Below are 27,083 nucleotides of genomic sequence, written 5' to 3' on the forward strand. Positions count from 1 at the left end.
TGTTTCCTGATCCTCCTGTGAACTGCTTCCCTCTGCCACACTCTCCCTCCATGATGTCCAGCCTCCCTTCTGACCCCTGACAAATGGAGCCAGCTTTTTTTGGACTAAGACCTCTAAAACCATGAGTCTGCAAATAAACTTTTCCTGCTTTAAAAGGAGGAAAAGTCAGATCTTTCTGATCTGGTCATATCTTTTAGTCACAGCAGCAAAAAATAAAGCTGACTAAAATATGCATGTACTGGTAGAATTTGTGCCTCAAGTCTCTCTTCGTTCCTGTTCTTTCCATCCCCTCAGATTCCTTTCCTGTAGCTGCACAAATGTCTAAAATTTTCACAAATTCACTTTCTAGGAGGAACATATTTTAGGCAAGCATGCTTTTCTAGGCCTGCAGTTCATTTAGCTAGAACCCCAAGGGGATACTACGGAAATGGAAGATTTCATGAATAACACAATGGAAAGACAAAAGCCACCCAGGAAAGGTTAACTTGCTTTAATCACAAGCGCAGATGTGTTTTCCTTCAAACAGATTTATATGTTCCTTTTTGGAGGCAGTAGCAGATTTGTTTAATATTTTCCAAGGGATCAGATCTCGTGCTTATTAACCATTACTCCCTCAGGAGCCAACCTGGTGAAAATGCTTATCTACTTCCGTTTACTGTAATCCTCCAAATTTATGTGATTCCATTTGCCAAAATCCCACCCCTCAATCCTGCTTTGTCTGGACAACTTCCATCCAGCCTTCAAAATTCAATGCAAATGGCATCTTCTGGGGGAGGCTGCTCACAGGGACCAAGGTCTCCTCTGGACTCCTCTGTGGGTTTCAGGCATTCGATGTTTGTACTTCTTGCTATACTAGCCTCTATGTTATCTGCATCCATGATACACTATGATAGATCCTCAAGGGGAATTATGTGAGTCCAGGTGCCTGGCATATGGAAAGCATGGAGTAAATAGTTGTGAGAACAAGGAGCATACTTCATCCTTCTCTTCAATAAAATATAGTAAGCCATGGTTTGGGATGAGCTCCCAGTACTAGGCCCAATGGGTCAAACAAAGATGGAATCACTCCTGCTAAAGTTCCAGGTCACCAAGCCAAAACATAGTTATTTATATGACCTTCCATAAGGTTGGGAGCATGAGAGAGAATATCAAAATCCCCAACTAAGCTAGTTTTAGCTGACATGATAAGGAAGTCTCTTGGTTTTAACCCTATAAGGAAAGTAAGCTTGAAACAACCAATCAATCCACTCTTGATTCTCTGCTTCTGCTTCCTTCAGCCCTTTTCTGTCTATAAAGTCAAACTCCTCAGCTCAATGGAGCATTCCATTTTATAGAATAAGATGTTGCCCAATTCTAAAATCTTGAGTAAAAGACAGTTAAAATCTTTAAATTTGTTGCAATTTTGTCTTTTGACATTTCCTTATGACTTAAGTTTTTTTTTTTTGACACGATGCTGGACTCTTATATTTGAATATATATGTTTCTTAATTTTTTCAAGCAATTTTTGGTACTGTACTTCCTTTGACTATCAAAGGCAATATGTTCACAATTAATTTGAATATATTAATATTTACTGGAGAGCCCAATAAGTAACTTCAGAAATTATATACACATATACATTTATCCATCAATCCTCAGTATCCCAGAAGATGAAGGTACTAAAGATTTAAGAATTGCATTTAGTGTTGGGACATCATTTTAAAGTTTCATCTTCAGAGGACCTGGTGGCCAATCTTGGTCATTTTGGCATCACTTTTGTAAGGCTCGATCCAGCAAATTTATCCCCATGCAATGTGAGGGGGCTCCGGCTCTGGGTAAATGGGTAAATCTGACTTCCGGAACATGAAACATGAAACAACCAATGTCCTACATGCTTACATTTATTTAGACTCCAGGACCTCCTTCAGAAATGGCCTGGACAAGGAGAACCAGCTCTATTTCTAAACAGTTTGTGGATTTGTTTGAAAGATACATTTTAAAGGAAAATGGTTTTCAAGAGACAGAAGGTTTCCTAATGAAGAAGATGTAATTTCTAAATGGACTTAAAGAATCAGAGATTTTGAAAAGTTCTGAAAGTTGAAGTCAGCTCTGCTTTCTTTCATATTCTAACATGAATTGAAAGGATGCTAGTCTAGCCAGAGTGTGGTCTAGGATAGGCAGCAGCAGGGTCTGGAGGGGACTTGTGGAAATGCCAATTCATGAGCCCAACCCAAGATATACTCTGGATGAAACTATGAGGGCGTGATCCTGGAATGCATGTTCTCTAGGTGATCCTGAAGGTCACTAAAGTTTGAGATGTACAGACCTAAAACTTTTTAGAAGAACAGCTATTCTCCTCTGGAAGCAAAATACAGTAGTAGTCCCTAGGGATCTACAGAACATTAGTTCCAGGAACCCCAAAGACACCAAAAATCTGAGGATGCTCAGGTTTGTTATATAAGATGGCATAGTACTGCATATTACCTGTACACATTCTCCTGTATATTTAAACCATCTCTAGATTATTTATACTAAGTACAATGTAAATGTTACATAAATCGTTGTTATACTTACCATATTGTTTGGGGAATAAAGAAGCCTGCATATGTTCAGTAGATGCAATTTTTTTTTACCCCAGAATATTTTCTATCTGCAATTGGTTGAATCTGTGCATGCAGAACCCACAGAAGAATGGCAAATAAGTTTTGTAGGGTTCTTAGGAGACCAGGGCTTCTAAAAATGTAGCTGCAAGCAAAAATCATCTAGAGAGCTTATTAAAACAGATTCCTGGACTCTGACCCTAAAGATTCTAGTCCAGATCTTTTGAGGGGAAGCCCATGAATTAGCATTTCTATCAAGTCCCAGGGACCACACTTTGCATAGCAGGAGCAGACACCCAGAAAATTTCAAGCTAATCCTGCATGACTACAAAAGCTACACACCCCTTTTGGTCAAAACAACAGGAAGGTTTTGTGACCATAGGAGATTTTTCTTTTCTTCTTCTTCTTTCTTTTTTTTCTTATGAGAAACCTGGCAAAATAATACCTGGCTCTCTGCTGTTTAAAAATAGCACAGAGGCCTTTGTTCTTTTCTGAAGCTTCAAAAGGTAGTATGTTTGTGCATTTTTTGTTTTGTTTTGTTTTTCTGTTCCAACTTCACTTGAAGGGGGCTACTGTCACTCCTTCAATCAGAAAAACAGTCACTTAAATATCAGTGGGGGCGGGGGAGCCCAGCTGACAACAGGACTCAAATCACTGTGCAGCATGGAGCTTCATGGCAAGAGCTTTCCCCCGAGGGGAATGAGTGAATGAATGAGTGAATGAGTGAATGATTGACTGAATGAGTGAATGAATGAGTGAATGAATGACTGAAGTCTGCACACCTTGCTTAGTTCACAGAGAGGCTGTGTCTAGATTCTCAACTACCTCCCTGAGCATGGTAAACCTCACCAGAAGAAAGGCAGGAGCTATCACATGAAGTGAAAATCATCTGGCTTTTATTGCTTTCCATGAGATTAAACTGGAAAAGAGATATAAAAGAGACTTGACCAGCTGTGTGTCTGTGGCCTATTTATTAAACCTCCCTGAACTTGGGTTTTTCTCATCTTTGAAGCAGAATTAACAGTACTTTCCTAAATGCTGCTGTGAAGAGAGCTGCTCACAGTTTGGTTCATGGACCTAAAATCAGCAGCATCTGGAGCCCGTTAGAAATGCTAATTCTTAGGCCTCATCCCAGGCCAACCAAATAATAATATCTGAAAGTAAACCTCAGCAAACTGCTTTAACAAGCCCTCCAGGAGATTTCAGTCCCCTGATGTCCTTTGGTTGGAGTAGTACGGATGTGAGAAACAACAAGGTTGAATGGGCATGAATGGTTTGAGAAGTGAGGCTGTACTATGACAAATGCTGGCCTCACTAATGTGCTGTGTGATTTAGACAAGATGTTTAGTTTCTCTGTGCTTTATATTCCTCATCTCTAAAATGAATGTTGTTGTGAGGATTAAATGAGTCTGTAATAAAAAGAAGTTAGCATAAGTTCTGACATATAAAGCTCAACAAATGGAGATAGGAACAAAGTCATGTTCTGCCATATATAATAAAATAATTACTTATAATTATTGCCTCAGGACATGAGATCATGGTTGATGATTTCTTCTTTGTTGTACTTGTCTTTACAAATTTTTCTGCAATTAATACGAATTGCTTTTATAACCAGAGGAGAGACACTGTACAAATTATTTGAGTGGAAGGAGGGAAGATATCAGCTGAATTAGATGAAGTATTTGGACTGGCTATGGACTACTTTAAGGATTCTCATGGGTCTTACTGTGTCTACTGCTCTTACTCTTATTGACAAGTGTACATTTCTTGGTTCCTGTGCATACTTGAATTTGGTTGATTCTCATGCAACTCAAAGAGGAACAAGTTCTTAGGCCTCATTACCCTCTGGGTATGGGCTCAAGATGATTGGTTGGAAAGAGGTGTTCTCCATCCGTTTTTGTATCCATGCAACCACTAGGTGAACAACCTTACTTAGCCCAGTGGTTCATGAGATAGACTCTGTGGAACAAAGAAAAAATAAACCTTTGCTAACCTCCAACTGATCCAACAACTAACTAAAGAGTGAGTCCAGCTGAAATCAGCTCAAATTGGTGACTTGTAGAATCACAAAATAAATAAATGGAGCTTTTTTGAAGCCACTAAGTTTGGTAGTCATTTGTTACACAGCAAAAGCTAACTGATACACTGAGTATACCTATAATATTTGCTATCATACCGTTCTCTCTCCTTGTTCTGCCCTCCATACCCAGCAAATATCTTTTCATTCTTTTATGTTAGGAATTTTACAGACAGTTGGACTATCAGTATGAGTAAGCAGTAGGCAGCAAGTAGAGCAGAAGTAAAGCATGCTTGGAAGGCACGTCAGAAATGGAAGGTGCTGTCTTTACATCCTTTAATAAAAGAAAATAGGCCAAGAGGAAAAAAGGAAGCCTCACTTAATCTAAATTTTTCATATGGCATCTCAGGGACAACCACTGATTCTATTCTTAGCTTTTCCTCTATTGAAGCTGAAATTTATTTCCAGTTAATGCCTATCTTGGTCTGAAAGAGAATTCTGAAGTCGTGGGCTAGGACAGGAAGAATGTAGTTGGTACAATAGAATTTTGTCATCTCATTTCACTTGAGCAACCTAAAAGTATTGCTGTCGGGCTGGACCCAGATGTCATTACCAATTGGCACAAGGGAGTATTGGTGGCAGTTCTTTAGCACTCTGAAGATGGTCATCAATTAGTGAGAACTCAGAGGCAGCATTCTGAGTAGAATGAGGGTATTCTCTGCAGCTTTCTTAGGGAGTAAGATCCCTAACTCTGCATTGAGAGATTGCCTATTCCTTTCTAACCTTGGGGTCGTCTGGGTCTCAGAGGCACAGGCCACATTGAGTGTCCAGAAACACTCTGATAGACTGCATAGCATTCACTGTGTGTCAAGTGTCTAACTCTTCACTATGCTGCTCATCACCACAACCCCACTGTCATTACCCTTCTTGGAGACATGAAGAAACTGAGGAGCAGAAAAGTTAAATAACTTCCTCAAAGTACTTGCCTTTAACACTTAAATTACAATGAGACCAAATGCCAGGACAGTGCCTGGGACATGATAGATGCTCAAGAAATATTGTGCCTGAATGAATACGGTGAGTTCTAAATAGGGACATGGTTCTTGGGGGGGCACCTGAACATACCTATGGAATCAATATTAGTGATGAAACATCAATTTACCCTCCTCCTCTGTCCCTGTCTCATTCTTAAAGGGCCATGCTTAGCACATCAAGTCTTTCTGGATTTCACAAAAGATCCATGAAGTTAAATGGTGGCCATTTGGTGGGAAATTTAGGAGTCTTGTCTAGAAAATGAGTTTTCTCAGCAAAAACAGTTTTCACTCAGGTCATATGGGCATCATGGATGAGGGTTGGGGTACTGATGAAGACCCTAGACCAGGTAAATAGCAAAAGGATCAACCACTGTCAGGGTGACTTTCTCTCTTCTTTCTTCTCTATAAGATGTTCTAGCCAAACAGCAAAATTTCCAGGGCTCAGATAATATCCTGTCTTTACTGACAAGGAGAACCTCAAAAATGAAATATTCTCTCAAGCCCTTTTATCTCTTGCTTCTCATCTTCTACTCTCCCCCCTCAACATACACATACAGACGTGCACAGGTTATAGACTCCCTCTATCCTCTCTTGCTAGAAACAAGGGAAATTCAATGAGAGACTGCTTTTGAAATGTAACAGCTCAGAAATAGCTTAGAATTAGCTCAAAATCAGTATGTCCTCAGTGAAGCCGATGGAATTCCAAGTTTTCCTAATGGGCTTCGGACAGAAGTGGAGTCATCTTATTCAGGTATAAAATGAATCCCAATGAGCCTCTCTAAATAATGCCAGTGCCCAAGGACACTCCCTAGTTACCTTACCTGAAGGGTACACAGCTTTGAAGCCTCCAATTTTGGTAAAACTACATTTAAAATTTCAATCATGAGGTGAATTAACATACTTTGACTCCTTGCCAATGTTAGAATCAGAAAGATGATTTTACATGCAGACAAGATGGGACAAAGGAAAGGACAAAGGTGATGATTTACATGTACTTTTAGGATTTCAAATACATACATGCTATGGTAAATAAGCAAGTCACAGATTCTCATCATGAGTCTAATTATAATTTCATTTAAAACACATTTTGAGCAGCTACTCGCTGAAAATGAATTGCCAGTGTATGTGTGAAAGATAAATATGATAGCATTATTTGTCACCAAGAAGTCTGCATTCAAGTGCAAAAATCCACATCTGGGGACATACCCATAGTGAGGCCCTCTATGCAACACTTTGAAACCCACTCTGTTCTAGAAGAAGTACCCCTTTAGGTCCCTAGATACAAATGGCATTCATTCTCCCCAAACATGGTTTGATGGCTGATCTAAATTTTCACAATCAGAAACTTCCTTTGCATCACCAACATTCCTGACCTAAAAACTCAGGAGGGTGGATTGATTTTTCTTAAGTGTTGGAAGACAAAGCGTGAGGATGTGTTTTGAATGGCCCAGATTCTTTTATGTTGGCCATCCATTCCAGTTATTGAAATAGATGTTTCATCCCCTCCAATCTCCCTGAAATCAGAGATCTGCTGAATTCTCAAGTGCACACTCAGAAATGGAGAGAGCAAGAGAAAGTGACAGAGAAGGGGCTTCCCTGGAAAGATGCTATCAGCTAGTGTTAGGAAGGTGCTGTACTTGACCAGGAGGTCATTTAATAATCTTTCCAAACACCCTGCTCCCTCCTTCTACTCCAGCCCCTCTCACCTGTCTGGGTATATTCTTACCTAGGATATACAAGGTGTTTTCACTGATTGTTTTCCCTTAACCTGGCCAGGTCAGCCTCCCCTCCCCGATTTACACAGTCCTAGAAAAATTTATACTTCCTATTTCTTTTATACCATTTAGTATAGTAGAGTGACTACAAGCACAGACTCTGCAATCAGGCTGCCTCAGTTCAAATCTCGGCTCTCCCATTCACTAGCTGTGTGCCTTTAAGAAAGCAGCTTAATCTCACTGTGCCTCAGTTTCCTTAACAGAAAAATGGGGATAATAACAGTTTCAACCTCATAGTCTTTTTATGAACACTGAGTTAATATGTATAAAAGCAATTAGAATCGTGCCTGACATAATAAAGGATAGGTAAGTGTTTCTTTAATATATGAAAATTTTGGAATTAGTTTTTTTAATATAGTTCTTTCTTCAAATGTAAGTTTCAACTTATTGTTTTATGTCACTGAGAGGCATTTTTTTGTAGCACTAAATAGCTACTACACAAGGTCAAATTCAGGTAGGTATTATTATTACTTCTATGACTATTGGTAGCAAAACATGTTAAAAGTTGCATTGTGGTCAACACTTCATAGTCTCTATCTAACTTGATCTTTGCAATAACCCTTAGGAATAGATAGATACTCTACTGAGACTTAGATAGGTAAACTGAGGCTCAGAAGGGACTAAAAAACATAGACGGGAAGTACTGGTTCAATCCCAGGGGATCCAGAGTCTACCCAATCCTGGATTGTTTGAAAATGTTTGTACAATAATAATTGGCAACATAGGCAAAGAAGTGGCCATGAAAATGTCCCTTTATGATTTCTTACTGCTGACCATTTCTCTCTATACATACCACACATTGAATGTGGACTATACTCATCTAAGTATTAGAGTAGGGAAAGGGAAATAAAATAACTATAGTGTATAGCAAACACTCCCTTCATCAAGTGATAAAATATAACAACACTGGTGATGTCATGTGAATTAGCTGTGCCCCCTGGGGTGATGTGATAAGTGGGCAGTTCACCTCTGCTGTATTTATTCCAAAGACCCATCACCCCACTCAAACAATGATAGTCTTGTTCTGTTGAGAGAACAACAGTAGACAAATGCAGATTGGAGAGCATTTTGTAGGACGCCTGGCTTGTGTTCCTCAAGACTGTCAAGGTCACAAAGAACAAGGACTGAGAAACTCACTGGCAAAACGAGACAGGGGAGATAGGCCAACTACGTGCAATGTGGCACCCTGGATTGGTCCTGGCATAGGAAGGGGACATTAATGGACAACCTGGTGAAACCCAAATAAATAAATAAAGAGGTTCCTCCTGGAATAGGCTTCCTATGTTAACTCATCCATCTTTAGAAATTCGGGCCTTACCTGATTAATTGTAATGTACCAATGCCAATTTCTTGGTGGTAAAAAGTATACAGTTGTCATGTAAGGTGTTAACAAAATTGAGAAGAATCTTTGGAACTTTTTTGTAAGTTTAAAATCATTTGGAAATAAAAAGAAATCATGATTTGATTGGTTCAGGATATGGCCTGGGCTTTGGACTTTTAATAAGATCTCTGGGTATTCTGATATGCAGACAAGTTTTGGAAACCACTGATCTACATTTAAAAGAGCTACACAGTTATGTGGTAAAGCTGATGTCATCAAGTAAAGTTGTGACAGTCCCAGGGCCACTGTGTTTGGTGGTCCTACGCCTTGACTCTGGTTCCTTCTCTGCAGTTGCTGTGGTTCCTTTAAGAACAACACTCCTTACTCATAGGCCATATTTATTCTCAGAAACAGAGGGTTAGATTGCTTTTGTGGAAGTCTTTAATGTCCTGAGTAAGTGCACCTAATTCTAATCTCTTTTTTTGATGCTTAAATGGATATTCAGAGATAGCCTTTGAGTATGCAATGGATTTATTGCTGAGAAGTTGAATGAATGGAATTAGCAATTTCTAATTTAAGTGCCTGGTGGAAGCTAACTAAAGGTTTTTAAAGAGAATTTGTGGGCAATGAGAGGTTCCTCCTAAAACAGGCCTCCTATGTTAACTATTCAATGTATAAATTTGGGCTCCCTGTGTCCTTGCACTTTCTTGGTCTGAGCATCTGCTCTCTCTTCTCTCTGTAAAGCCACAGCTATTATAAGAGATGCTCCAGGTGCCATGTCCATGTCTCTGTTAATTCTTTACTGGCTGGTGCACCTGTTCCCAAGATGCTGTGCTTGTTGTGGCTCACAATTTACAGCTGTATTTTCTGCTCTGTCTTGTCCTTAGCTCCCTGGAGCCCTCTCCCCTGAAGATGCCTGGGTGTTTGCATGCCCCTCCACATTATGCTGGTCAATGACTAAGTAATATAGGGCTAACAAAGCTGGAACCCCCTCACCTCAAGAGAGGGCCAACTATGATGTAATTCACATTCCAGAGCTCCCTGGGATCAGGCTGATACAAGGCTCCATCTCAGATCCCATCCCTGCTTGTCTGTCTCCTCTGTTTCTGCTCCTGTTTCACTTATTTCCTTTTAAGTTTCACCTGAAAATCCTCTTGCTGAATTCTAAATCTATCCCCTAAGTACAAATTCTGCTGCACTATGGGATAGATTTAGAATTAGCTTCTATTCTGCTTCAGATTGGCGATAGAGGGACAGTAGTTAGGGCTCTCTAGTGACCCTGCCTGATGATGATCCTCTGGCCATTTCTGTCTAGCTGGAAAAGCTTCTAGTAAGTCATGTCACCTCCCTGGGTCCAGATATCTTTATCCTTGGACACTCTGGAATTGAAGTTGCCTTCCAGTGGGTTTTCTGTTTCCAGTCTTACCCCACTACAATGCAGGGTGATCTTGTAAAAAGATACATCAGATCATGTCAGTCCCCTTCCCACAAATCCAGCAGCTTTACAATGTTCCTCATCAGTCTCACAGGTGCTGGCTGATTGGTTCTTTCCTAACTCTCTTTTTTTTCCTGCCCACTTCCCTCCAATAGCCTGTTGATGTTCCTAAACACTCCAACCTTGCCCCTGCCTGTGTCTTTGCACCAATTGTCTGAAATCATCTGGTGACTAGTCCCTTCCTGTTGTTAGGCCTCAGCTTCAACATCTCCACAGATTATACTACCCTGGCACCATCTCTTATTGTCCCCTCACCCTTATTTCCTACTTAGCCCTCCTTCCCCCACATATTTTTCATGCATCTGTTTGATGTCTGTCTCTTCCTATTAAAACGTTACCTTTGCAAGAGACTGAGTTGGGCAGTGTGGCACATACCTGAATCACAAGTTGAAAGCCAGCCTCAGCAATTTAGTGAGGCCTAAGCAACTTAGTGAGACCCTATCTCAAAATAAAAAATAAAAAAAGGCTGGGGATGTGATGTGATTCAATGGTTAAGCACCCCTGGGTTCAATCCCTGGTATCAAAAAAAAAAAAATGTGTGACATATTCCTCCTGTTTTCCCATTACTTAGAGCAGCATTTGGCATATAACAGATGCTGGGAAAATACAAGATGAGTGACAGAGGAGAGAGGAAGACTCAGTGAATGCTGTGGGCTCCAATTTTCACTGTAAGTATGAGGATCCACAGTATTGAACCCACCTAATGCCCTCTGAGGCTCAGGAGACACTGCTAGGTTGCTCATCAATCGTAGAACAAAGATGTCACCCTACACTGCCCAAGTGTACCTTCTCTACCAACCTGCTCCTTGAGGTCTGTCCCAGTCAGAGTCCAAAGCTGGGCTGCCTCACTTCTTAAAGGAGCACCAGAGACCTTTGCCAGAAAGCTCACATTGGCCCTGAAGTTCCCACTGGGCATCTCTGGAACAGGGCAGCCAGCCACAGACCTCTAGTTTGGCCCCGTGGAGACTCAGCAAAGCTGCAGGGCATTCCCATCCCCCTAGCAGCTGCTTCACAGAGGACATTCTCTAGCTCATTTTCAGGGACCCCCAATGCCTGCTGTGATTGCTGGCTCCACGGAGCCATTGAAGCAATCTGTATACTCCCCAGGTCACTAATGGAAAACACTGAAAGATGAATACTCCGGAGCCCCCGCCTGCTCTTCTAGGGCTCTGCAGGCCTTGCCTCCTCTAGAAGGATGATTGTGGACTGAGGCAATCAAGGTCAGAAAAATGCACACAGGCCTCAAGTGAGGCAGGCAGGCAGGCAGGCAGGTCTGCAAACATCAAAATTACACAGTTCAGAACAAAGCCCTGCATAACTGAGAAATGTTCATTTGGGAGGCCTCTGACTGTGAGATGTGCACCATGGCTCTCTCCAGGGGTAGGAGCCTGCACAACCTAGGAGGGAACGCCTGAGGATGGCTGAAGGAGGCAGAATCTCACTTACCCCAGTGTGGAAGGTGGAATCCTAGGATGGCTCCCTCCCCCTGGGGAAAAGTTTCAGTATAATGTCTTTCCCTTGAGTTTGGGTGGCACCAGATGACCAGATGTCACTGTGGGTTAGGTTGAAATAAGTAGAAAAGGTAAAATGATTCTGTATGTGTAATTAAAAGTTCCCAATCAGTTGATTTTGAGATAGTAAGAAAGGAGGTGATTTTGAGTGAGTCTGATTTAATCAGATGAAAGTTCCTAAAGAGACACTGGCCCTTCCTGCTGGGCTTGAAGAGGTCAGCAGTTTTAAGGCAAATGGCCCGAGGGGACCATGTGCTAGGGAATTAAGAATGGACAGCCAGTAAACAGGTTCCTCAGTCCTGCAATGCAAGGAATTGAGTTCTGCCAATGGCCTGAATGATCTTGGAAGTGGACCATGATGAAAACATTGTCCTGGCTAAGCCCAGAATGGCAGTCTTGTGAGATCCTGAACAGAGATCCCTGCAATGCTGGGCCCAGAATCATGATCCACAGAAATTTTACAACAAGAAATGCATGTTGCTTTAAGCCAGTAGATGTGCAGTAACATATTGACAGCTATACCTAATGAATACCTGGGTTCTAGAAATGCTGTGTGGGTTACCGGTGCTACCTCCCACAAGTCAGAGGGCTTCTCCCTCCTCTTGCCTTCCTCTGCTCTTCTACTCAGGGAGGGCGCAAGGGACCTTGTAGTGTATCATGGGGCCTTTGTCAAGAGGTTATGCATGTGCCAGTGATTCCTACTCCACTGACTAGCATGGTCTCTGGACATATTTCTTATTACCTCTTAAACCTCAATTTCCTCATCTGTAAATGGTAAAATTGAGAGTACCCACTACATTTGGCCAGGATGTGTATGTGAATGACTTCATGTCCATATAGCACTCAGCTTAGTGTCCGATGGCATATTTGTAAGGTATTTTAAAAGTAATTCTCTACTGCTGTACTCTTGCTTGCAGCTACCAAATTATATCTAGTTTGTACTTTAAAAACATGGAAAAGGCTGGGCATGGTATTGCACGTCTGTAGTCCCAGCTACTCAGGAGGAAGATTACTTGAGCCTATGATTTCGAGACCAGCCTGGGCAATGTAGTCAGATCCCACCTCAAAAGATTACATATACGGATTAAAAAAATTTTTTTAAGGTAGACAGGCCTGGGCCTAGGAAAAATTCAACTGTGTTCCAAAGCCAAAATACTTATATAAATGCTCCCTCTTCCCTGTATATAGTATCCCCATCATTTTCTCAGTTCTTCCTACCCTGTTTTTCCTCAGAGCAGTTATATTACTTCAAACATCTATGATATATGTGTTTGTGAATTTCATAGACAGTCATGCACTGCATAACAATGTTTTGGTCAATGACAGGATACATAAATAAAAGGGGTTTCGTAAAATTATAATGGAGCTGAAGGATTCCTATTGCCTAGTGATGTAGTGGCTGTCATACTGCTGTAGTGCAACATATAACTCACGTGCTAGTGGTGATAATGTTGTAAACAAACCTACTGCATTGTGAGTTGTATAAAAGCACAGCCCATACATGTCTGTACAGTGCATAACACTTGATAACAATGAATAACCATACTACCTATTTATGAATTTACTGTATTATGCTTTTTGTCATTATTTCAGCACTCACTCTTGCTGATAAATATGTTTATTACAAAACATGCTGTGTTACACAGGCACCATTTCATATATCCTTTTTTTTTTTTTGTACTGGGGATTGAACCCAGGGGTGCTTGCCACTGAGCCACATCCCCAAGCCTTTTTATTTTTTATTTAGAGACAGGGTCTCACTAAGTTGCTTAGAGCCTCGCTAGGTCACTGAGGCTGACTTTGAATTCACAATCCTCCTGTCTCAGTCTCCCAAACTGCTGGATTATAGGGTTTTGCCACTGCGCACAGCTTATACATCTTGTGTTCATCACATCTCTGGATTGCATCAAGAGGCCATGAGGAGGAATTGACCTATACCATGTAGGTTTGAGTAAGCACACTCCATGGTGATCATACAGTGATAAAATCTCTTAACAGTGCATTGCTCAAACAGCATCCCCACTGTGAAGAGGTGTAGGTATGCATGTATGAAACCTAACTGTTCTCGAAAACCACAAAGAGTCCCTAAATGCCCAGTAGTTCAAAAGAATCTGGAGTAGGGGGTCTAAGTCGGGATTTAAAACCAGGTATGAATAATGCCCCACTCTTCATTCACCATTAAACCAGCTTTAGTTTTGCTATTTAAATGGCTATTTGGGATCCATGGTATAAAATTTGCACTCCCTGATTATACTGGAGCATTTTTCATCAGAGACATCTTCTTGTATTATTTTAGTTCTAACTGTATTTTCTGGTTTGGGCCCATGAGGGGTAGAGAGAATCTGCCTCTCACTAACGTTGGCTTCTGAGCTTCCTCATGATGGATGGATATTCGAGCTCTAAAATGAAGTCCTGCAGCATCCTCTTGCACCCCATCCACCCACTTTATTTATTTATTTATTTATTTATTTTTCCCATCTAGAAACTATATTTCTGTGATTATTGTGGTAGAATCCTCCCCAAGACTGTGAGAGCTGCCTCCTTCTTCTCACCCTTTTGCTGGCAGGCTAGAATTAATTATTCCTTCTCTTGGTCCATGTCCCATGCCATCTTCTTTTTTAGAATATTAACAACAGAAAATTGGGACTTATGTTTTGGCCTGATACTTAAAAATGTTCAATTTGCTTGGGGCCTGAAAGTGAAATCAGCCCCAGAACTACAAGATACCATAAGGAGATGGTATTCTGATTCCTTCTACATTAAAATGCCAGCAGCAGGGCTGGAGATATATCTCAGTGGTAAAGCGCTTGCCTAGTAATGCACAAGGCCCTGAGTTAAATACACAACACTGGGGGCGGGGGGGGGGTGCCAGAAGCAGCAGGACATGCCAGAGTGCCTGCCACATGCTACTGTAAGAAGCACAGGTCATGTGGTGGGGTGAACTCCGCTAGGTATTTAAGGACTTGGAAATTCAAAAATGCAGTGAGTTTGGAAACAATGGTCACAGTGCCTAGGGTAAAGAGGGCCTAGAGAAAGAGAGTGACAGCCCATTGCTCAAGAGAGGGTTTGGAACATCCAAGGGACTGGAGTTAATGTCCTGGAACCAACATGAGAAAAGAGATAAAGGAGCAAGACAGATAAAGAAGGGAGAAGGGAAGAATTTAGTAAAAATGGCAGGTATCATTGAACCCTGGCTTAAATCAGGAGAAAACTAGAATCCCCCACCTAATTGGGATGGAGCTTACAATGGATGGAGCTTGGGCTTAAAAGTGGATACCAAAGGGAATCTCATCTCTGTAGTTTTCAAGCTGAAGGATGGAAGGTGACATACTCAACCTTAACATCTCGGGTTTTCTCAGCTATAAAATGAAACCAACAAAACACTGCAGATTGTCATGAGAGTCCAGTGAAATAGTGTATGCAAAAACCATAGTTAGTACCTGGCACATAGGTGTTGAATAAATGGTACCTAATAGGAGCCACAATAACTAGGTGGTGAATAAATGTATGGCTGAAATAGCAATGTGCCCTAATTGGAGATAACTCTTGTGATATTTGGGGTGTCTGGCCATGACAGTTTGCAAAATTGTAGTAGCCAGTTTATGCTCACCTGTGTTCCCTTGTCACTTGCCTTTTCTGTACATTCCGAGCACCTATACTGCAAGTGAGGCTAAACTCATAGCCTTAAAGTTTTCCTCTCATTTTATGAGTAGACATGGCTTCCCACAATGTTGGATGCAAATTTATTCCCCAGGGAACAGCCCTTAGCCACTAAAGGATGGGAGTTGGTGCATAAATACCTAGCTTTCTTGACCTTTAGATGGGGTAATTTGGGCATATTGTACACTCTCTACCAGAGAGGTCTCTAGCTGGACCATGCCATGGAAGATGGCAGCATGCTCATTAATGGCCCCTGTATTGGTTTTCCTTCCAATTCCCCCATCGATCTTCTTCTCATCTACCTGTGCTTTTTAGGACCATTTTCCAAATAAAATATATGCACTTACATTCTTTAGTTGGTATCTTCTTCTAGAAGGATCCAATCTAAGAGAGCACTTCAGCTAAATAACTCAGATGAATTTTATTTATTTATTTATTTATTCACCTTGGATACCAACTGAAGTTGGTACAGGATCTGAAAAAGTAGATAGTTCTTTTTTTCTTTCCCCTAGGACCTGATCTTCAGCAGTCTGCCACTGATGTCAGAAGTGGGTTGAGTAAATGTACTGCCAAAACTCAGAATGCTCTTTGGAAGTGCTTGACAAGGCAGCTGGGTGAGTCAGTTGTTCCCTGCTAATTTACGAACTAACTAAGGTGAAGGCTCTGGTGAGGCTTGCTGTGAGGCCTCCATGCAGTTGCCTGGCTTGTTTTCCATGACGCAGCAGCACAGTTGAAAAGCCTTCAGGGTTTTTTCCACTGCCTCTTCCCTTGGGTTACCATTGCCAAAGCGCTCACTAGGCAGAGAGCTGCCTGAGAATTGTTTCTAGCATTATAAAATAACTATTATAATTAAAGGAGAAAGCAGGGGTTTCTTGCTTAAACAGAGGAGACTTATGTAGGGATAGAGAGAAACAAACAAACAAACAAAAAACTTAAATACAATTGTCTTTAGCAAGATAGGCCCAACTAAAATTTTCAATTAAGAAATACCACCACGAAATAGTGAGAAATTGATTTTTTTTCTAATTTGAATCCAGAAAAGAAAGAATTTTCTCTTTGACTTCCCCCTGAATTTACCTGATCCTGGTCTGTGATGATTTAGATTTCTTGGAGAGATACTACTAGATATTTCAGATACCTTTTGACCAAGGATATCAAAAACTTCAACATGAGGGCTCCAAGTTTGACTAGGGAAGAATCTCTAAGGCCTGTGGGAGCCAGGCAATAAATATCCATGTCTAAATTCTCTGCTTTGTACAATTTAGTGGAAGATGTGTAGCCCCAGAATGGACAGACAGAACCCAGTGTCCAGTCTGTAGCTAATGGAAACTTTTTCTGATTTATGCTCCCAAGAGTGGGGCAGGGGGAGCTATTTTATTTTATTTTATTTTTGTAAAAATGCCTATGATTATTTTCTTCTCAGTATCCACAGTTCCCCTTCTATGTATGCTTGGCCATGTGACTTATTTTATTAATGGGACAATAGAAAATGGGGCCAAAACAGGAACTTGAAAAGTACTTGCACATTGGGACTCACTCTCTCTTGCTATCTTGGGGAACTCTGTAATTACCAGCACATCCATATACCAACACTCAGGCTAGTCTTCTGAACAATGATCTAGTCACCACTGATGCCCAGCCAAGAGCCAGTGCCAAACACCAGACATGGAAGTGAACACATCGAAGACCCAGCAGATCTTAGTCAATCTACCAGCTGACTGAACCTACAAATTCATGAGCAAAAAAGAAATAGTTGATGTTTAAGTGACTTCAATTGGGGTGGTTTGTTATACAACAAAAATAAGTGCTTCAGGGTTTCCTAGCTGTCACTGGTGCCTGAATGGCATATGGATCAATTTTGCTGGATTCCTCCCACTCTACCACCCAGTGGGGGTGCAGGAGGTCTCAGACTCTAATGTGTCATCAGTAGAAACCTCATATGTCTTCATGTCACTTTATAGTCATTGCAGATATCTTAAAATATCATAATTCTCATTACCACTTTGAAGTCATGGTAGTTAGCAGACTCACCATTCAATATTACTATTTCAGTCTTTAAATTAAAGAATACCACATATTACTATATCACAAATTTGGTTTTAAAAAATTATGTTGATAACTTTACTTCAAAAGGGTTGATTTCCTATGTAATCCAATGTATTTAATTTAAAAAAAATTTTTTTAGTTGTAGTTGAATACAATACCTTTATTTTATTTATTTATTTTTATGTGGTACTGAGGATCGAACCCAGCACCTTATACATGCTAGGCAAGTACTCTACCTCTGAGCCACAACCCCAGCTCCTGATGTATTTAATTTTATACATTATAATATATGTGTGTGTGTGTGTGTGTATATATATATATATATATATACACACACATATATGTATGTATATATTATATGTATTTAATTTTATACATTATACATACATATTATATACATTATATATAATGTATATAATATTATATATATATAAAATGTATATATATATATATATGATGGATCCATAGACTTACTACATTTCCAGTGGGGTATATGGGTAAAACAAAAGAACTAAGACTCCTTAAACTCAATTATTCAGATCAAAAAATTTGGTGGTCTGCTTGGTGCAGCTTACTTGCAAGCCTTGTTTCTCAAAATATTTATATAATATCTGAAGACTCCCACAGGAAGAGTTTGTGATATAACTACCTAGAAAACTTCCAGTCATTTTTTATTTTGGCACATCAAAGAACACCAAGAATTTTATAACTTTTGTAGCAATGGAAACAAACTCAAATAGCTACAGGGCTGAAAATGTAATAAAAATGTGTGGCCTAGACCAGATATATAAGATAAGTGATGTTAGGCTCTGTGGCAAATTAGAGAGGAAATACTCAGCCTTAACCCATTATGATTAAAGATACTGGATGAAAATCCAATGTAGTTCAAATAAAATGGGTTTTTAGATAGTAGTAAGTCTATCAGTCAATTATTTTCTATTTATGAATTAAAAGTGATATGGTGGAACTGGACATATGTCAAACCTTCATCCCTGCCATTAAATAAGTAGGTGATATTTTCCAGAGCAGTCAAATTTCTCATGTCCAGTTTTTTTAAATTTCAAAGTGGCAATGGTTTCTTTATAACTTCCTTTACAGAGCTATCTTGTAGTTAAAAAATTAGATCATAGTGGGGAAATAATTTGGAAAAAGGAACAAGTGTCATTAAATAGCTGCAGGGTGGACAAAGGCAATTATTTGGTAAGTGACCTGATAAAACTTTAGTCTGCTTATATAGGACATGATTCTTGGAGGTCACCAGCCTGTAAAATCCAAGAGGCACATCAATAGTGTTTAAGGGGATCTTGCCCACTTCCCCAAGAGGCCAACTCTGATTTACTGAGTTAGAGATAAAACAGTTAAAAGAAATAAAAACTAGACTCTTGAAATATTAGAGCAAGAAGGAACTAGAGCAAGTCAAATGAGAACATGAACCTGAATCTGAATTTGCTGGTTCAAACAGCATCTTGGGGCCCAGTTCTCCCCTTCTACAGACTATGCACTTTCCTGTATTCCATCACCGAGTTAGATGCCAACACTTAGTGTTTATTTTCTCATTGGGCCAGAGATGACACAGCTCTACATTGGGCCTTTTTGGTGACAGATGCACAAATGAGTTCTAATCAGTGAATGCAGAGTCAGGAAGTTCTCTCCTACCCTCCCTCTTCTCTCTACATTATATCTAAGGACATTTGTGACAAGGTTAATATTATGGTGATGGAGGCAAGGGTTTACACTCTTATCTTTTCCCACTGGGCCATGTATGTCCTCCTAAAGCTCAAATGGGACATAGCCTAACTAAGCTCTAGAAGGAACTACTACTGTGAATCTTAGTTTAACAGGAAATATACCACCTGGCTTAACATTCCATGACAAGTTTCTTGGTTTGGCTCTAATCTTTGAGTTATTCAGCCTTTAGGGATCATAGCAGTCCCAGCTCAACTGTACTTCTGCATCATAGTCATGCTAAGAAGCACAATGAGCATGAGGAGAAAAGACTTGGACAAGAGGACAGGATTTCTCTCTCATTTCTGCTACTGTAAGTTGTTGGGATTTCATGATGTTACTTTCTTTCACAAGACCTGAAGCAGTAGGTACCCCTGGTCTTGAAATCTGGGAGAGAAGTGAGAAGATGATGGGAAAGCATATCTATTATTCAGACCAAGGCCTAGTTTGTTTTTATTGCTGGTAAATGATAGAATCAAGTGCTAGTGTTCTGCAGAAAGTGTAAAAGGAGAGGGGAATAAAAATCAGATGACTTGATCTCTGTTAATGCTACCTCTCAGAGAATCCCTCCATCATGACCCTTTCAAATTCTACCCCTGATATTACCACTCTCTTCCCTGCTCTACATTATTTTGTTCATGGCATTGTCTGTCATTCTCCACTAAAAAGGAAGTTTCTTATAAGAGCAGAAACTCTGTGCTGGGGATGTAGCTCAGATGGTGGCAAGCTTGCCTGCCTTGTGCAAGGCCCTGGGTTCAATCTTCAGCTAATGATGAAGATAATAATAACAGAACAATAACAGTGATGAAACTGCTTTATCCTTTGTACTGTGGGCACCTTTTCTTCTCGAGTATCCTTCAGACATAGTAGGTCTGGGGTGGAGCCTGAGAATTCATTTATAACATCTCCTAGGTGATGCTGATGCTTTAGATTCAAAGACCAGTTTGACAAATTTTGCCCCAGAATAATGAATCTCTGATTATGGAAGGTCAGTGGTATTGTACTTGGGATCTTAAATTCCAACTCAAATTCTCCCCCTCATTTTCTGGATAGAGAAGCAGCAGGAACCATTTCTGCTCCTCTTAAAGACTCATCAATTTTCAACTTCCCCATAGAATGGGGACTTCACACTTGGACAGGACTAGTATGGACCATTTCCTCTACATCTTCCTTTATTTGCTCCTCCTACCTCCACCTTAAGGACTCTGTGATATGGGAAATAGACAATGAGAAAGCATAACTCAATCTCCCTCTTGGTCTTTTCTCTAAGATCTGCCTGCCCACAGCAAGCTTTCATTTTTTTTGCTTCTCCAAACAGAAAGCCTGATGAAACAAGTTCTGTCCCCTGGGAGGGCAGGGCCTATGGTTTTCTAGCTGTCCTGTCTGACTACACATATTTCTTTAGCCCTTTCTCCTGTGGATTCCAATGTTTAGCCATAAAGAAGGACTAGAAGAATAGAAAGGAGTAAGAATGTCCCATAGACTCATTTTGGTGGTTGGCTGTAACCCCTCACCCCAAGATCGAGCTTTAACAAAATGCCTGAACTGTTAGTCACTAGTAATTGTCTATGTAGCAAATGGTTTATGTGGGGAGAGGTGGCATTCATCACCTTAGAATCCTTAACAAGATCTTGCCCAAACATGATCCTCTTGGAGTCAAGTGGTGGAAAACACCCACCAATGATGAAGTTGCTGTAGAAATGAAATATAAAACTAGCTGCAATAGATGGGGATAGAATAATTAGAATGTAGTAGATGCTCAAAAGATAGCATGAGTTTCAAAACCTTTTCTCAGCAAGCTCTTTTGTCTTGTAGGCCTGCATTTTCAGGAATTCTCCTGAGAGAAGAATTTTAGGTTATTGCTGCATAGAAGGATTCTTTAGGAACCTTTTCAAGCTTTGAAGGAGAATCATTCCATGAATGTAATTTTGGAATACACATTTTGCAGTTCATATAACTTGCTTATGTAGATTTTATATTAAGTTTTGATAATGAGGGGATACATGTAGAAATCTTCTATCAAACCTGGCTCAATAAAGCATCTGGGTTTGCACCTCTCTGCTGTGTATTGTGTGCACATAGAAAACCACATACACACACAATATTTGATAAGGAACCCAGCCTCCCTCCCCTAGCCCTGCAACAAAAAAAACCTTAACACAAAGCTGAATTCAAAATGAAGCCAACAGATGTGGTTTCAGTAATGGTTTGCTAAACAGCTTGCAGCAAATTTCTTTTTCATAAACTAAAGGATAGCAAGGAATTTTTCATATCATCTCTTTTAACTCCTCAAGGCCCTTTGCAATCCAATGTATTAAGCAAGATGGGACCAGTCTTTAGTTAAATGACAACTGAGCCTCTTCAGGTATCCAAACTTTATTCTAAGAGTTATAATAAAAAAGCAAAGATGCTAATCAAAGGATTTTAAAATTATCCCCCAAATAGAAAAATCAAATGCTTCTGACATATTTTTCCTTATGCATGCTGTTCAAGCTAAAAATAATGTGATACCGAGGCCTGTTGTTTCTCTAAGCAAACAACATAATAAAGGGGAAAAGAAGCATATGGCCTTCACATAACACAGAAAATCTGGCATGGCAAATTGTGGATAATGGAACATAACAACTTTCTCTTTCTTTCTTTTTTTTTTTTTTTTTTTTAGAATGGTGGAAGTAACAGGACTTCACAACCATTAACTCCCTTAGGACCCATGATACCCACTCGACACATGCATGGTGGCCACTGCTTCCTTTCCTTTTAGGGATGTACAAACTGAGACTCAGTTTGGGTTAGGTACATTGTTCAGGGTCATATAACCAAAGTGGTAGAGCTGGTATGAGTCATCTGACTCAGTTTGGTGCTTTAAGGAACTCACCTGGACATTTATACCACCATATATCACCTGACTTTAGCCTAGAGGCCTGAGTTCCTTTCTGACTCATGTTCTACACACAGGGTGCATACTATCTATTATAGAATCTCAATGGATTGCCTGTGACTCATGGGAACACTTAACATGAAGTGTGTGTTTGTGTGTGGGGTGGGACATGAACTTTGCAGTTGGAAGGACAGGAGTTCCAAACTCTTTAAAGGCTGCCATGGAAATTACATGAGATAACATATGTCAAGAATATAGGGTGGCATAGTGTAGGAATTCAATCTATCATGTATTTTTTTCTTTGTGATCAATAAGGGATATCTTTCTAAAGAAAGTAGAGCTCAGAGTACTGACTCTGGTTGCAGACTTGTTTCATGAGAAAGAATGGGGGACAACACTCAGTTAGTGATGTCTTTTTCCTGAAGATAAATGGAACTGATTAACCACATTATGTCAAGGTTACTTTTTGCTCCTGAGCAAGAAGATGCTGGTTGTTTAAAAAGAAATGTTTAAAAAGAAATGTTTGACTTCCAGGAAGTCAAATCAACATGTGGAACTTTGTACACCATGCCAATTCTAACAGAGCAGCAGCGAATACGTGACACTGAAGATGACAGTTTGCCAAGTCCAAAATCTAATGTCCCTGGTGGTTATATGGATGTATGGGCAGTGGCATAATAAATATCCTTTGACGCTAATGAATAACAAATAGTTTTAACTGTATATTTTATGGATGCTAAATAGCTTGGCTTTATATGTAAAACTGATTTAAATCACTCTCAGGCAATGACTTTTAATCTCTGAATATAAACTCTGTTTTTAGCAATGCCTTTTCTTGAAAATTCTCTGATCTTCTTTTCTTTCTTTCTTTCTTTTTTTTTTTTTAATTAAAGGAGGACATGTTTATTTGGGGCTCACAAATTCAGAAGTCTTAGTCTATAGACATCCCAGTTCCATTCTTTGCGGCCTGCAGTGAGGCAGAACATCATGGTGGGAGAAAAAAAACTGGCCCAGAACATGGCAACAGGAACTGGAGTGTTCTCCTTATCATGAACAAAATATATACTCGAAAGGCACACTGCCCGCCCCATGACACAACTCCTCCATGCACACCCTACCTGCCTATATTACTACCCAGTTAATCCTTATTGGGGGATTAATGCATAGATTAGGTTAAACCTCTCATAACCCAATCATTTCACCTCTAAATTTTCTTGCATGGTCTCACATGAATTTTTGGAGGACAGCTCTGATCTTTCATTAGCATTTTAATCTCTGACTCATAGGTGATAAAACAGCAGGTGAGAATAAACTATTTTGGTGGGTGAACCAAAGTAACTTATTAGACATAATTTTATTCCTAAATTTAGGGTGAATCTACTTGCAGAGCTACACAGAAATTATTGTATTGTTCTGATCAGAAAATTTCACCAATAAAATGTAGAATTACTTACAGTGGTAGAATTCTTTTCTCTGCAAGAGGGTATCTGGTATCCCCCAGTCAAGCATTCATTTCCTACATACCTGATGTGTGACAAGCATTGTTATATATACTGGGGATTCAAAGATGGCTAAGATATTATCTTTGCTCTTAAGAACTTCCATAGTCAACTAAAGGAGAGAAATGTTATCAGTAGGTAATTGCAAAGCAATGTGATATATGTTATAAAGGAGATTTGCTAATTGATTAATTGATAAGAAGAGGTAAATTTTTAAACACAGGGCTTGGGGGACTAAGACACATATCTGCTTGATCCTAAATCTCTGAACCATATTCAATGAAGGGGGTTTTCAGAGGTACCAATGGATACTGCATTTTCTCTCTTGGTCACCCTGTTCTTGCATTGCTCCATGACTTTTAGAGTTGGGAATAGGTATTCTGATGTAGGAGGTACCATGTTTTTTGAAAGCTTGACTTCTCCCCTTGAATGGTAAGAAATGGTCTCTCTAGGGAAATGTCCCAAGAGACTAGGAAACTGGAAGATAGGCACATATTTAAGGGACACTTTTTATCCTAGTTGTTTGCCATATAAATAAAGACAAATTTACACCAACACATGTCTTGGACATTTTCTTGGTTCCTCAATGGCTGAGGTTAATTCTTTATATATATTCACTCATAATGTAATAATCTTTCTATAGTTATGACTACTTAGTAGAAACCATCAATGAATTGCATAAATTTGACAGAGTCCTTTTCTAAGTTGGGTTAATATATTCTAAAATTGATCCTATTTGAAAAATATCTAAAACAATAATATCCCAAAAGAGGATGCTTAGTCTAATACACTGAAGGCAGAAACATGCCCATTTTATTTACTGTTGTATTTTTGGAACTAGAATAGTTTCCTGGTATATGGCAGATGCTCCATAAATACTTGTTGGATAAATGAATTAAGTGTGCCATAATAGCTGATTATGTCTGAGGCACACACAGAAAGTCATCTTGAAACTGAAAAAAAAAATGGTTACATTCAGCAATTTTTTGAGCATAACTCAGGAATGCTATTTTGATTTCTAGTGCAATTTTTTAGTGAAGTGAAGTTATAATGGACTTTCCATTAAAATAAAAAAAATCATTCAATAGGACTATTGCAAATGGAAATAGTTTGCTAATGTTCTTTTCAGCAGACTTTCCAGCATTTATTTCCCTCTACTTTCTGTTTATCAATGAGGAAGTCACAGTGTAATTTATCTATTGCTAACCATCAGCCATTCTTGACTAAGGAAATTTAAAAATTTCGCTATTTTTCAATTTTGCAGTCATGATTCTTTGAGATTGTGCAAAAGGTGAGTATAAATAAAGGAGACCTCAACAAATTGTTCTGAGATGTCTCACAACTCAGTCCAGAATTCTCTGTAACAGGAATGAGGCAGGAGTGTAGGGTTGAACTCTGGCCTCAGGGGGGCACCTAAGAGGCTTTCATTTTCTTATTTCCTTCCATGCTGTTATTAGGAAAGGGCAGAAACCACTGATTCAAGTCTGCAGGCATCGAAAGTCAGTGCCCAAGTTCAAAAAATATGTAACTAGTATCATTTGAATAAAGGAAGTGATGAAGAAGCTGGGACTAGATGGCCATTTTGGAGAAAAAATGACTTTGCTTTTTAAGTACAAAATGGACCACCTTGGACCACAAGATATGGTGAATCTGCACTTAGGACAAATGGTATCAAGATATGAGAGTCAGACATCTTTGGGTAATATGAATCAAATAGGTCAACCACCACAACAACAATAAAGGGGATCAAATATTCAAATATATGTATTCTGTGGATTGAACCCAGGGCCTTGTGCATGTGAGATAAATACTCTACCAACTGAGCTATATCTCCAGTGCTCAAATATATTTTTCTACAATCAAAGAGCAAGCCATAAACTGAGTACAACTGTCACTCAGCATCAAGCCACAGCAGGCATAATTCACTTTGACTGAGTTTCTCTAGAATAATTGTTAAGCATTTAAAAGGAAATACTAATCCTTAAACAGGATTCCCACCATCTCTTTTGGGGGGATACAGAGTTGTTCTTACCAATCTGTTAATCACTGCCGAGGTTAACATTTGTGAATTCATAATAAAAAAAATCAGTTAAGATCACCTGTGAGATAACACTTTAATTTGGTGAAAGGATGTTGAAATCTACAGTAGGTTATAACAACAAGGAGGAAATATCATTTCTGGGATTTGTGAATATTTTTGCCCTAACGCTGGGGATCAAACCCAGGGCCTTGAGAATTCTAGGCAAGCCCTCTACCACTGAGTAAACCTCCAGCCCTATGTGATTAGTCTTTAAGCTGGCTATCAATATCATGTGATCTGTTCATATAGGAATGTCACTGTTAGCCCTTAACATAGCTCATAAATTCTATACAAGCTTCTGTTTTCTCTTTTCTAAGTGACAGTAAAAGAGGGAGGAGTGAGGAAATAGCAACCATTAAATTGCTTTAAGTCAAAAGGAAAAAACAAAGAATCTAGAAAGAAAATTTAAAAACAATAAATTTGGCTGAAAAAGATAATTATAGAAAGTTTAGGCAGGTTGTAGGAAATAGTATGTGCCAGGCAGCTGCAAATCTGATTAAGAAGGACAGGAGATACCCAAAGCAGTGATGACTCAGAATAGGGCTTTGAGGAACAGTCAGTATTTCTTGTCTGTCCGGAAGAGCTTCAGAATGATGATGTCAAAGCAAATTTGTCAAAAAAAAAAAAAAAAAAAGAGGATGAAGGAGGTGAGGGATGCTTTAATCTTACGATGGGGGAGGGTGGGTTTGGTAACTGAAGTATTTATTATTAAGGCAATGCCAGCTGAGACAATGGGCTACTAGTTCCAGACATATTGCCAGGAGGTTTTCAGCACTGATTTCATCAGCTTCTGAATGGTGGGGATATTGACCAACATTCGTCCATTTCTGTCAGCCTGCAGATGAAGGAACTGAGTTCAACAGTGCTTGAGTGACTTATTTAAAGACTGGGATTCCAAAACAGGAAATTACAAGCATTTTGCTTCAGGGATAGCACTGGGCTTCCTGGCTTCCAAGCAGCAGCCTTACCATCATGCCTTGCTGTCCAAAGGAGGAGGAAAATTATTGTTAAAAATCAAGTACACTCTCTCTGCTTATTTTTCCTATTTGACCTATAGGAAAAATGTGGATGATGTAAAAGTAGCATTGTACACAGTTAATAGCTTAGTCTCTGGAATCAAATGGATTACAGTTAAGTCCTGCCTCTACTCTGTAAAATGTTACTTAGTTTATCTTATCTTGACCTCAGTTACCTCATCTGTAAAACAGAAGTAATAATAGTGCCCTGCCCATAAGCATTCAGCGAACTATTATAAGTAAAAGCTTTTGGAATGAGTGACTCTCTCTTTTGCCCCACAGGCCTGTTCTAATTAATCACTGCTTTGGGTATCGTCCTTCTAAATCAGATTTAAGGCTTATTCAATGTTATCTAATGTTATATCTGAACACATATGACTGAAATTTGTACCATTCATTTAGAAATCAGAAACTGCTTGAACTTTTATGTTGGGCAAAGTGTTAGAA

At 39.5% G+C, this 27,083-nt stretch overlaps 1 protein-coding gene across 2 annotated transcripts in view; it reads right to left on the bottom strand.

Annotated features, from left to right (window-relative positions):
• Positions 1-27,083, bottom strand: part of Snap25 (synaptosome associated protein 25) — an 81,063-nt gene that overhangs the window by 48,971 nt on the left and 5,009 nt on the right. The window lies entirely within an intron of this gene.

Source organism: Ictidomys tridecemlineatus, chromosome 5, assembly GCF_052094955.1.
Source record: "Ictidomys tridecemlineatus isolate mIctTri1 chromosome 5, mIctTri1.hap1, whole genome shotgun sequence".
NCBI classification, from domain to species: domain Eukaryota; kingdom Metazoa; phylum Chordata; class Mammalia; order Rodentia; family Sciuridae; genus Ictidomys; species Ictidomys tridecemlineatus.